The sequence below is a fragment of the Nilaparvata lugens genome, chromosome 11 (assembly GCF_014356525.2).
Source record: "Nilaparvata lugens isolate BPH chromosome 11, ASM1435652v1, whole genome shotgun sequence".
Taxonomy (NCBI): Eukaryota; Metazoa; Arthropoda; class Insecta; order Hemiptera; family Delphacidae; genus Nilaparvata; species Nilaparvata lugens.
Genome location: NC_052514.1, coordinates 24581094 through 24595718, shown reverse-complemented (window position 1 = coordinate 24595718; position 14625 = coordinate 24581094). Strand labels below are relative to the sequence as shown.

Genomic DNA, 14625 nt, shown 5'->3' with positions numbered 1-14625 from the left:
TGATACAATATTGTTTTCCTGGATACCTCTCACATATTAAATAAGGAGTTAATGCTTTATACAGGACAGTTTCGCCTCTAAGAAGAATGATTTTATTTTTTACGAGTATATATTTCATTTAATGGATTTACGTTATCATTGAATGAGTTTCGTTATCAATTTTATTCAATTTTCTAAACTGATAAACTAAAATTGTATTAAAAGTATTTCTCTCCAATGAATTACCACTGAATCTTTCAAAAAATGTTCTCCTCCATCCAATGGCTATGGAGTTCAGAAATCCTCTCCATACTGACCATAGAAGAGATAGCTTAAGAAAGCTGAGAACCTCAAAATAGACCACTTGAATACAGAGATAAGCCGCCACAATTTTTCCTGTCTAATAGTTTTGATAGGGTCCATCACTTTCGAAGGTCTTCTAAATTTGAAGACAGACCAACTCTCACTGAGGGGAAGACCATAGTTAGATGTAGCCTAAATAATTTCTTCATCTTCTCCGACCTATCCAATACTCACAGCCACTGGGCCCAGCTGCTATTTATAGCCCCTCAAACAGACAACAAGATGCTAATAAATTAGCTGTTTTTAATCAGAATATCCATTGCAGTCTCTCTCGCTATCCACATATTACACCATCTTTGTCTTGATTTTCAAATTACACTATCATACCATCTGTCTCTGTCTACCCGTTTCAATCTCGATATCTATATTATCTCTTCTCAACTATATTCAAATTAAACCATAATACATTGTCTTACTCTTGTTATCCACCTATCACTCTCTCTTTGTTGCAATTTTTAATTAAACTATCCTTCCCTCTCTGTCCACTCTCGTCATCTAACAAACTCAACGTCTCTGTCTTGTATGTGCGAAAGTTACATGAAATATGGTGTCTATTTAGTTGCCGTCATTCTGTCAGAGATGTCTGGTTTTTGGAAGTGTTGTTTCCTCTCTCAACTTCCTTGCCAATTCTCTCTCAACTTGTTTTCATTTTCTCTTGGATTTTTACCATCTATCTGGCATTCATTCTCATGATATGTTTGTCCTTTGGAGTTATCCAAACCCATATTTCGTTCCAAATCACCAATTTTAAACCGATAAAGACGATCCATGATGAAGAGAATGTGTATCAAAAAGCTGATAACCCTTCAGAGAAATGGCGGAAAAAGACAAAAAATATGAGAGAAGATAATAAGGTGATTTGAAGCGGATATACAAATTTATTTGATTTGCATGGTTGACATATTACTTCGTTGTTAAGTTAGGCAATGAGAATACAGTAGTCCGGTAACAGAAACTTCAACCAATAACAAGCAAACATGCTAGCCAATGGGAGATAAGCAGCTTCATCCTCTCATTATAGCCAATGGTAGTAGTTATCCAGTAAAAAAGTATTGAAAATGGTTAGTAAAAAGTGAAAGGTGTGTTCAAAATATTGCTCGTGAACAAAATGCCTCATACAAGCGATCACTAGCCAGTCATTGAAAAAGCAGCGACTTGGCAATCTCAAAAACATAATTTACGTATTCTCCAGATAAACATATCATGGAGAAAGATTATAAGTTATCATAATATTATATTGCTACAAATATCATGATAGAACATTTTATGTTAGGCTACTGAAACTAAGGCATCAATTTCATTCATTTATTTTTAGAGGTTGAAGGATGAACAATGAAAGTAATAACAGTTCCAAGAAAGTAAAATCTGTTAAACTGTTTCAATGGAGATGACTCGTTTGAGCGTTCAACTGATCAGAAATGCGTCATCAGGTGGCGTTTATTCGGTCCGTATAAAAAGGCCCAAGACCTACTACCTAATTAGCTTCAGAAAACAACAAGAAACAAAATTATGAAACAGCAATTCCTAGAACGTAATATATCCTGAACCACTTTGAAAAGCGAAATGAATCTGACTTTCATTTCCTTTATTTTTGAAAGTGAACATTTCAGAGCTTACGGCTATTTCAAGAAATATATACGAAAAGTATCAAATAGGATAGCTGAGACATAATAAATAGCTAATTAGACAGTTCTTGGAAAAAATTGTACCTTTTTTCTTCAACGTCCGTGAATTTGGAACAATAAAAAAGCATTCCTCAGACAACCCGTAAAGTAATAACATATTACAAACACCTCACGATATTTGTTTTCTGTCGTACGAAGACTATGTTCACCTTACCTTTTATTGATTTTGTATAGAAAATTTATTCGCGTATAACGTATTTCTAATGTTTCTCATGCTCAGGTATATCATACCTTACACAGAGCTTGAGTATAATGAAGAAAAGGAATGTTTACCCTCAAAAATGTGGAAAGAATTATTGTTTTTTCACAGGAAAGGTTATCTAACTTTCTCCTACTCAAGCCTCTAGCAATTATCGCTTTTGGGCCTGTTCTTCTTCCTCCTCTTAGGCGTGTTTTCCTGCATTTTTGGAGTATTCCCCGCTTTTTTCTTCCAACCCTCGTGCTTCTAATTGTTTCACGTGTGCTTTGCTGTTATTTTTGGCTTGATTGCAAGATTTCGAAGGCCTTCTTCTCTCGACTCAGGTGAAAGGCCATTGTACTTGGACCATTATCACACTAGAATAGCCCATGCTTAATTTTAGACTCGCTACACTGAACTTTCGTCAACAAAAGATCGATTGGGTATGTTGCTCTCTATTTATTTCTGCTTCGTTGAACTTCACGAATTACTAAAGCATCAATCAAATCATGAAATCATCATAATTCATATGATACTATTTAATTATGTATTGACTAGGATATCTCTTGAAACAGTCAATCCAGGTCACTGGAATTGACAAAGAGAAGAAGTATTGAGTGAGTATGTTCATCAATCTTTCAGAAACATGAAAATCTGCTTATTTTCCTCTCATCATGACGATTAATTTTTGAACCCAAAATTCCATTGCATTGATCAGTGATCAAAACTTTCAACTCTTAACTAGGTTAATATATTTATTCGTACATTATCCTCTCAAATCATGACAATCATTATACATGATTAATGGAGAGTTCACTAGATACTGTCAGAACTCCTGACGAATAACATTTATTTCTCTCATTTAACTAATGCTGACAGTTTGTTGTGAAGGGAAGTAACTGGCTCAACCCAAAACAAGTAGCCTATGTTTTGTTTCAAATTTGATAGAAAACACATACAAAATTGGACTGTATAATGTATCTCAATTTCCCACGGTCCAAGTCCAATTCCTGGCTGTACAATGTTGTAATTATGTATCTGCGCTCTAATCAAGAGCAAGCTACTACAATGCAATGTTACTACAGTTTGCACTTACACGTCATCACATCTATTGATAATTATTATTTAACGAAAATCCATTAAATTCCATTGAGTAACCGTGATTGAATGACGGGTTGATGTCACTAGAACCGATGCGAAAGAAGTCTTCAATCAGTGGTTAATAACGGTTGAATCCAATAGACTATCAACTGTGCCATTCATTATAAGGAAATTAGAGATAATATTATGAAATAATGAGAACATGTCCTTTAGTGGTATAGAAAGGAATGAATGTGGTGGATAACGATTCAGATTAGGTAAGAATTCATCATTTATTTCTTCATTTTTCAGATTTCTTTATTCCTGTGTTCAACAATGAAGGATGAAAATTAACATGTGAAGGATGAAGAGAGAAAAATAGAAAGATGCCGATAATATAGAACTGAATATAGATATTTATTAAAATCATTAATGTTGAAGTATTGAATTATATGGATTCATTTTATATTATCATTTTTAAGAGAAAATGAAAATAGTATGAAGTGAAGAAAAATTTGACAAAAGAGAGAGAAAATGATAAAAAACAGAGTAAGAAAGTCGCTGCCTTCACGGCTGTTTAGTAATGCTATTTGGACTGTTTGACGCACGCACCCGATCGCGTACGAGCCCTCACATTCCAGTGTCGCCGATAAATAATGTGAGTTAGGTAAGCGAAACTGTGACTGAATTTTTTACTATGACACATCAACTGAGTGCTGAAACGTAAACTTTTTAAAGGAACACCCGGTCTGCAATTTGATACTCTTGAAAACATTTTTTATATATTTTTTTCAGTTGAAAGATTTTCTCAGTTCATGATGGTGACTCACTATTATAAATCGATGTTTATTTTATTCCTAATTTTCCTTTTCAATTCAATTTTCATTGATGTGGTCTTGTGGATCCATACTACAGCCTAGCAGGTGAGTTTGTCTGGGAATATACGATAGAAATGAAGCCTATGGTTTCAATAGCAGAATAAATAAATAATCTTTTTTCTAATACAAGTCATAATTTTTTTTTACATCTGTGTTATTGTTCTACATGAGAAGTTACTGATATTATTTGAGAAAATCTAACCATTGAGATAAATATTGAAGAAAGTCTTTCACTTAGAATTCACTCAACTGCTCCTAATTGAACAAATCAAGAGTAGCCTATCAATCAATTCAATAGCTGATTTCCATGGAAAGCTGAGATTATTAACTAGTAGTTTTGTGAACAGTAGACGTCGCACTCAGTAAGTTACATTGACCTGTTGTTATGTTTTCTCAAAAATTAATAAATAATTTATCACTTTAAAATGTCTAGAAAAAATCCTAAATAGACAGAGATCTTTCTGTCCTATCGTACCATGACGTGTCGTCCCGGAATGTGAGTGTGAGCGCTGTTATCAGGTCTGGCTGCAACTGTCTACAACGTTGATGGAAATATACATTTTCAAGATGTTCCCATGTTTTTGAACGGGTAGTATTATAGTCCACTAAACAGCTGATTTATGATGAATAATTCTATAGTCTGATTTTCACTCCAGTATTGGCGTATGGAGGAGGCTCCTTTTTCCTTTTATATTATCTTTGAAAAGCAAAATTTCCAAAAACCTTGTATATATGTCGACGCACAATTCAAAGAGGAACATACCTGTCAAATTTCATGAAAATCTATTACCGCGTTTCGCCGTAAATGCGCAACATATAAACATTCAAACATTAAGAGAAATGCCAAATCGTCGACTTGAATCTTAGACCTCACTTCGCTCGGTCAATAATTGATCCTATTGAATGATTTTGAATGAGAATATGGAATTCAATCCTTATCTCTAAATTCAACTAAAATTCATCCAAATCTGATTACATTGGGGAATTTATATCACAGTCTGGAATATGGCAAAAATACAAGAAGAGTTAAATCATAATCTTGTCAGATCAGTTTTGTGCCTGCCTGTCACTCATTTTGACTTTTAAATAACTCATGCTTGATATTTTGCAACATTACATTTGAAAGACAAATTCATTCATTAATACCATATGTCTATTCACAAAAAGCAGACTCTATTTCTCATTTTGAATAGTTCAAACAGTTGACATTTTGATAGTCTATAGATTTACATGAGTTTCTCAGCTTAGTTGTATTATAATTCAGAGAAAAAACTTGAAACATACTCGAAATGTTTGACGTCAATATGAAAGTGGAAATGACTCCAAACTAGTTGAAGAATGAAAAATTGATTCATATTACAAAATATCATCATTTGTGCAATAATATTATTTCATTCGAAGTATTAAATGAAAAAAGTGAATGATCCTACATGATGAAAAAGTGCCTATGAAAACCAAACTCAAGATGAAGTCATTGTTTTGTTTTTCTTTTATAATAAAGAATTTCAATTTCAATTCAAATCACATCACATATTGGCTAGAGTTGCGTGAATTATTATCAATGGTGAAAATTATACTAATCGTATTTCTCTTCTGTCTTTATTATTATTCTACTAGATTTCAAAGAATCATTCCTATTATGTTATGAGTGTCTTCATTTTCCCATTCATCCCACTTATTCAAATATTTTCTCTACTTGGAAAATCCCCTTCACAGGGAAAACGACTTTCACAGAATCGTTTCTAATAGTATTTCGATCATGAAATGAGATAAAAATATCCTTTGTTAAAGTTTCTTAGAGAAACTTCACTCTACATGCATGATCTCCTTATCACTGCAATTATTCTCAATATCACTATGATCCACCTTGAGACGACAACAGTATTTGATAGAAATAAATATTAAAATAATCATTTTTTGGTTCAGAATATGATAATTTACCAATTTTTATTCTCATTATGAAATTCCCTCCATAGGATTTTTATTGATTTTATTTTTAAACATATTCTTTATTGAAGAAATGTTATACTCATCTCGAGTTTTAATCGCAACACAGTTTTGTGGCTTGGCCTAGTCGTGGCCGAGATATGTGACTGCATTTTGCACACGATACTGTGGACCCCACTAGCCAAACCTATCAATCTTCCTCCATTCTCTCTTCTTCTTCTCCTCTCTCAGTTTCTCTTCTCTACATTACACACTAACACACTTTTGATGTCGACTACCCCTCCCCAAACTCATCACACTCCTCTCCAACTCGTCATTCTCCTTCTCCTGGTATTCTTTTTTCTTCTTCTCCTTCTTCTTCTTCTTCTTCTTCTTCTCATTCATCATCATCATCATCACCACCATCTTCTTCTTCTTCTTCTCTTCTTCTTCTTCTTCTTCTTCTTCATCATCATCATCATCATCTCATCATCATCATCATCATCATCATCATCATCATCATCATCATCATCATCATCATCATCATCATCATCATCATCATCTTCTTCTTCTTATTCACAGCTTTCTCCGTTTTGTTTCTCTTCTTCTTATACTTCTTATTCTTCAAAATCTTCTTAATACTTTTCTCTTTCTTCATCTTCTTCTTCGTCTTTTCGTCTTTCTTCTTTCATTTCTTTCCCCATTTCCTCCTCGTTCTCCTGCTAACACCACTTCTTCTTCATCATCCTCCCATTGAGTTAACTGGTCATAAATATTTTTGGCATTCGCATATAAATTGTAATAATAGTTTTTGGCTTGGTGACCGCCTTCACATCATTCACTGGATGGAGAAAAGTGGTCGGCACATTTCAAAAACATTGATATATTATCTTGTCTTTATTTATTAAGGAATTAAAAACTTCAGTGGTGGAGAAATTTTAAGTTGATGAGAGTAATACAACATTGAATATTGGAATAGTGGGAATTTAAGTTTGAAATTTGTAGGATCAAGTATGATCGGATTTGAGCGGATAGAACTTGTATTTAAATTTAGAGATATTAGTGTGTTAGCAGTTTGGATTTTCTCTAAAGAATGATGCCAAAGTTTTCGCTTATGATTAAGATGCGAACTGAACAAATTTGACGCGGAAAAGATTGATAAACAGCCATCAGATGATATAAACACTACTTGAAGTCATTTATAATAGATATGGATATAGAAGAGCTTAATATAGAAGATAAATATGCATCTAGCGAGCTGAAATCTGCATATCGACCTGACCGTTCTGTTCGATGCTAGTCTTGCGATGAATTAGATTGGATGGATTTCCACCATTCAACTTCGGGTTATAATTCTCCCGTTCCTGTCACCTTCATGCGATTAGCACTGGTGTGCGCAAGACTCATTGCGAGTATTATGAAGAGATGATGATAAAATGCATAAATCTGCAGCTCTATGTTGGTTCCGAACCATTAGGAAGTGATATTGAAGCTCTTAACTGTCAATAAGTAATGGAGCAAGTGCTCAGTTGCTCTTCCAACTCAATGGAAGTAGATCGATTATTGCTCATCCATTCATTGAGAATAAAAAATGCGGGAAAATCTATCCCAAACAGCTTCTATTCATATTCTTAAATAAATTGTCCTGTTTTTCCGTTAATATGTTCATGTCCCAGTTCGAGATGATTGAAATGAGTCTGAATGAACTGCAGTTTAACGTTTTCAACTCTTGAGATGGATATCAATGCAAGAACAAAACAAAATTATAAAGAAAATGATATTCTTCCAGCAAATACATGAAAATTTCGCTGGAAAAGTTCAATGTATATATTGAAATGAATCATACTATTTTAATGTTTTATAATCACAGTACACTCATAATAATTATTGCAGCATGATTGCCAACATTCGATAACGGATAGGCACCAGAAGAAGGAGATAATCACAGTACATGATCGATTGATCATTTTCTGAATCGTTTTGGATGATGGAATCAGTACGTACTTCAGAGAGAAACTGATGCTAATGTTCTGAACACTGCAGGTAGTCCAATTTAACTGATCAGCTATTGTTTCAGTTGCTGATAGTAATTGTTATGTTATAGTTGTAGTTATTGATAATGCATTAATCGCCATAAATGGCTCACCACTGAAAGCTGGTGCCGAATAATTATTAAATAGAGTGGTGTGAAACTGGGACTATTAGATACCTAGGCAACTGCCCTACTTATCTAATAGGGCCTTCTACCATAAACAGGGATGATGGTTGAAACCATCAGTGACAAGTATCCATTACACAAAGTGTACCTGAAACGGCTGACCTCAAAACATAACCTACTCTATTACTCTACAAGCTGAAACATAGAAATCATTGTCCCTTGATAAATATTCGGAAATGAAAATAAGTGAATGAATAGAGAATAAATTCGGGAACGGAATAGTGAGGGCTACGTATAAGCCTGTTTTTCCTTTTCCAATCATTTAATGATTATGTGTTTCATCATTGTTAAATTTATTTCTCCCTGAATTTCCAGTAATTTTCGATTTTGAGTTTTCAAAATGGTCATCATGTCACGTCGTGAATACACCAGAAATCTCACTTGAAATGATTAGATTTTTTACGATTCTGACATTGAGTTCATTTTATTCGAAACTTTTATACAGCGAAATTTCGGAGAGACAGTTTTGGACAGTTTTGGCCTGTTGTCTTCTTCCAATCATATTACTGTTTAATACGATGATTTGTGATCGTTAATAAAAGAAACAAAATAATAAATAGGGACCCGGTCACAAAGAGAGCGATCTGTAATCATAATCCATTAGAAGGATATAGATATGGATTGCTAGGTTGTAGATATGGATTTCCAAGATATAGATATAGATAGCTATAGGCTAATATCGCAAATCGATCTCTGTGTTACCTGCCCCTAAACGCTAAACCAGTATGTTAATGTTACTACAGTATTTGCTACGATATTCAACAAAGTACTCAGATTAATATGTTTAATCTAGAAAAACAATTCACCCTTACGACGGAGTAGAGGAGAATTATCAAAGAAATAAGAATTATTGAAGACTTTTAAAGAACTTATTTTTAATTTTTAAGAATTATTAAAGAACAATTTTTTCTTGCGCCCTTACAAATGAGAGACTGGGATATTTCAGTTTAGCATGTCCTGCCATCTAGTAGTGACGTTGTGAACTAGTGCCAGATACACATTGCTCTCTTCAAGTGCAAGATTATTTATTTTCTTGAGGTAGTTCTATTTGAGGTGAATTAAATTATGAAATTAGGAGCGAGATTTTTGCTAATTTATGAGCAAAATATTATTTTCTTGAGCTAGTTCTACTAGAGGTAAATTCATCACTACTTGAATTTATATAAGTGGACCGAACAATTTCACAAAAGACTGAATTATGAAAAATAATTGATGATCAACATTTCTGATTATTGATAAAACCAATGATAGACAAAGCGTATTATCATGTATGAGAATAACTGGTTCCAAGTTTGAAAATATTCATTTGAATAGTTTATTTTTTCTGAAGCAGTTAAACTGAACAATAAAAATATCACAAACCGAGAGGAAATTAAATTATCCAAGAGAAGCATGCGATTGAGCAATGAACATTTTCCATATAATATAGATTATTGAATGAAAAAGACTAAGAAATTGTCAAAAAACCACTGATTGATTGATAATTAGAAAGACCGGTTTCGGTTATTACACCATTGTCAATCTTTGATAAACTAATATAGATTAAACCATCTCCATAATATCTCAAATTAGATGATTATCACATAATATTGATTGATTTCGTGAAGAAACATTTCAGTCAAGATGTAGTACTGTGTAATATTGAAATATTTTGGTTCTTACAGGTCTTACTGTCCTTTGACAGTAGTATTAAGGATTCATTCCTCATCTAATGAAATTTATTATTCATGTGTCATAATTCAGCTACATTTGCTACATTCAACTACTATTCATGTGTCATAATTATATTGAGATACTAGCCGTCAGGCTCGCTTCGCTCGCCATATCCGTCTACCCTGGACCCCCGACTGGATCGTCCAAAAATGAGATCAGAAGGCTCGCTTCGCTCGCCTGAATTTTTCATTTGTGCATTTTTATCATATGTTAGGACGATCCAGTCGGGGGTCCAGACTAAACGTCTGGCTAAACGGATATGGCGAGCGAAGCGAGCCTGACGGCTAGTAATATAATATTCCCAAGAATAGATCTGATTGAAGTAGCAGTGCCCAATCAATTTTCCCGCGATAAATGCATTTCAATCTTCAACTTGGTGCCAACCTAACAAAGTCAACTCAACTTAATGCCAACCTGACAAAATTATTAATTTAGTTACCAGTTAACAACTGTTTCGAAGAGGTACTCTCTCTAGATTATAGTTCTATATTAACATATGGTATGGACGTTTTTCAGTTATAATTAAGAGAATAAGAAGAATATACATGCTAAAAGACGAACTTTAAACCCTTAAAAACCACCCTTAGAGTTAAAATATCGCCAAAAGATTTCTTAGTGCGCCTCTAAAGGGCCAACTGAACATACCTACCAAATTTGAACGTTTTTGGACCGGTAGATTTTTAGTTCTGCGAGTGAGTGAGTGAGTCAGTCAGTCAGTCAGTGAGTGAGTGCCATTTCGCTTTTATATAATATATATTGATTCAATCATGTAAAAATTGTGAAGACATTATCTTAAGAGATTATTATTCAGGGAGTGAAATATTGTATAATCATATCACAATCTTTAACTTAAATAATGGAATATTATGCATGGATGAATTGAACATTCCTTTGCAACACTCTTTGTCACTTTTCAGTCATAAAGATATGATATTTATTCAGATTGAGTTTAAATTTTGATAATTCATTGCGTTTTGTGATAAATCTTATAAAATTTGAGCTACGTACTCACCAAACGAAACAATTCCAAAATTGTACCAGTAGAAATCAATTTTATGACACCGATAATTACTTCACTAGAATGATAGTGGATCTGATAACAAAACTTGAATTTGTTGAAAACTTCAACAAAATAAACAGCAGCGAGGGTTCAAAGATCAACACAATAGGATTTGCCAAAAAAGGCCCGATTGAAAACGTAGCGTTGAAGAAGTCAAGTTTAAAGTTGAAAACAACTTTCAATGAGCGTACTCACAAGACAACTGAGCATGCAAATCGCTTACACTTGGATCAAAAGTGAAACCTTACAATGGTTGTTAGATTAGTGGAATATAGTGGATAGTATAGAATTGAACTGCACTTGGCGTAGGCAAAAACCCCCAGAAGTCCAATAATTTAAACGCCCAGCGTGAAGCGTGTGTAGGAGTATTTAAACAAAAGTGATTCTATCTTCGCTGAGGTGAGCTGTGGATTGTGATTTGCATAAAAACAACAAGGACAGCGATTGGTATTAGAAAGAGAGGGCGCACATTAGAAATACAATCAACTGTTTGAATGAATGTACAGCGCATTAACTGCAATAGTACAGGTAATAGATATACGTATAGTATTACATAGGGAATATGTACAGTGATAAAACCGCGAATTCACTGCAATCATGAGATGAAAATACAGGTATAATCGGATGTAAGAGATATGAATACAGTGATAAAACCCCAAATTAAATGCAATGTCTGAATACAGGTAGAGTTGAATGTACAAGAATTATAGGAATCGTAGAATGCTTTTTCTGTGATATTGGAGTACAAACCAGGTATAGTTTGATGCAGCATATGTATTGTACTAAAACCCCGAATTGAATGCATTAGTGAGATTGTGAGGTATAGTTGAATCTTAAATGTAGAAAGAGTATGATTAATAGTGATAGTAAAGTGGGTTCACTGTGATAATCAGGTATGAATTGTATTGTTTAATATGAAAAGTTACATAATATAATGATGGGTGAAAGGGTTCAGTGTAATAGTGAGTTATAAATACAGATATAGTTCATGAGGGGAGTAGCCTATGAATGAATAGTGATATTTCAGTGAGTTTTGTTAACTACAACAGTGAGGATTGAGTACAAGTATAGTATAGTGTTCAAGATAATTGGATAATGCTGGAATATTATTTTATAGTGATTGAGTGAATGAGTAAAGACAGCATATTGTAAAGACAGAAGATTCACGTTGAATTATTAGTATAGTGATTCAATCGAATCCGCTCACATTATTTGTAAGGAACGTTGACACTTGAAATTTAATCTGACTGTAGTAGATACAGATTGTGGTTCTTAGAGACTTATGCGCTACGAACACATTCCGCTTTTCATCAGCTGACACTATACTTATTATATAATATGTATTTCTACAGATGAGATACAGTATAACCTATTACAGTGTAGCTCATTAACAGTTAGATACAGGTATAATACGTATAGATATAATCGTGTTACTTCAGCTGATGAAAAGTGAAATTCGCGTGTTCGTGGTGCGTAGGTCTGTACGCATCTTCATGATGTATAGTGGGCTGGTTGAAGAAAAGCGTAATGTAAAGAAGTTGACTTATTATTTTTATTTATTTTCTGCGGTCTTTGTGAATGCAACAAGCATGATTTGCATGTGCGCAGAGAGTTGTGGTTGAAACAAATTGAAAAAGAAGAAAATGATAATCTACTAACTAGAAAAGGAAAGGTGACTCAGGAAACGGAAAGATTAGTATGTATGATATTAAGGAAGGATCAGTTTGAAAAAAGTTTTTTCCTTGTAAAGTGAAGCAGACATTGATATGGGTGGGAGAGAGAGAGAGAGAGAGAGATTGAGTACTTTATTTATGTAGATTACAATATATACTGGCTTATACACTTATATACAATAGCTTACAATACAGCAAAATTATAGATGAATTTACATAATATAGACTAAGAAAATAATTATTGAACTGTATATGATATGAAAAAGCAGTTTGTAATATAATAACTATAGATAATAATCATATTGTTATGCATCTACATAAATTGGCGGAGCTTTGGACATATCAATGTCCATTCTTCGGAAAGAATATCTTTCTCTTCGGAGAGAGAGAGAGAGAGAGAGAGAGAGAGAGAGAGAGAAGGATGATGTAGAGGAGAAGAACAAAAAAAGGATAGAGAATAAGGAAAGCGTTAAACGAGAAAAGAGATGAAACATGTGGAGAAGTGGCCTACTTTTCTTGTTTACTTGCGAATTGTATTGTAACTGAGAAGAAACAGATATGTAATTATGTAATTCGAATTGAAATTTAATGGAAAATACTAGCTCTGCCTATAAAATGTGGGAAGTCAATCTAATGCACTGAGTGGGTTGTTTGGATTCTATGAGTATTTATTATAAATATTGTATTGCAATAATACATAAAATTTCAGTTTAGAAATATCTTGGAAATAGAGAGGTTCAATAAATGATCATGAGAATAAATTGGTGTTACACAAATTGATGTGATGAATCAAGCAATAGTTTATTATGAATTCAATGCATTCAATATTCAACTTGGAAATGTCCTAATCAAAGTGTTAACTGTCTTCAACTATTAGAAATTTGTGAATAATACTATTAAAATAACGTATAACCAAAAGAAAAATATAGAACACAATAAATTGGACAATGCAAATTGACGATGACTGCCACGGTTCAAAATTGAAAGATCAAGCAGCACAAATAATAGGAAATAATTATAATAAATAATATAACAGGAAATGACTATCAATTATGTATAGAACACATAAATTAATTACTGGGAATGATAGAATAGATTATACAGCAAAAATAAGGGTAGTTTTTCATGACTTGTTATGAAATGAATCCTTTATTAATTATACTGTATATCAGAATACAATCGAATTATGTAAACTCATCAACGATATAGATTTATCCATAGGATATTTTATTACTAAGTTTTTATGATATGCTTATTGGAAAGATTTTTATTACTGAACAATAATCATGATGAGTCAAGTTGATATCACATATCACGATTTGTAAATAATAAATCACAAAATTCGTAAGTCGAATTTCCAAGGGGTAAGTGCAATCCAAAACATGGATGCTCAATCTCGAGTTTTGAGACACCACCGCTATCTCTACTGCAACTTCGAAACTACAGCTTCTCTCAAATCCCACTAGATGGCAAGAACTACAGGCTATTTTCAACTTCAGAAAACTGTTTTCTTAGAATGGAAGGGGGATGGATATACACGTTTAGTTGAGTGCAGAGTTTGGGAGTGTTTGTACTTTTCATTATTAATCTACGAGATGAAATCACTGTGGGAAAATCTATTGAATGACAACGAAACGCTGACGAAGCTCCCCAACAGGAGTGAAATATGTATCCCATTCATTACAAGATTTAGAGAAATTTTCAAACTTATACTGTTGAAATATATTATATGACGTATTATGGAATGAATTGATTGAGAAATATTTCCATATAAATATCAGATGATGAAGTTGGGAACAGTTGAAAGACTATAATCAAGGTACTTAGAATACATTGACTATAATCAGGACCTCCTCAATACTAGGAGGTATT

The 14625-nt window shown here is 33.3% G+C and overlaps 1 protein-coding gene across 12 annotated transcripts in view; it reads right to left on the bottom strand.

Annotated features, from left to right (window-relative positions):
• Nucleotides 1-14625, bottom strand: part of LOC111051634 (four and a half LIM domains protein 2) — a 276721-nt gene that overhangs the window by 112991 nt on the left and 149105 nt on the right. For 2 of the 12 annotated variants that reach the window (XM_039437950.1, XM_039437956.1), the window contains exon 1: nucleotides 11033-11463. The exons of the other annotated variants lie outside the window; for them this stretch is intronic. The gene's annotated coding sequence lies outside the window, so the exon portion shown is untranslated. Of the gene's footprint in view, nucleotides 1-11032; nucleotides 11464-14625 lie in introns of those variants that run through there. 12 annotated transcript variants of the gene reach the window in all.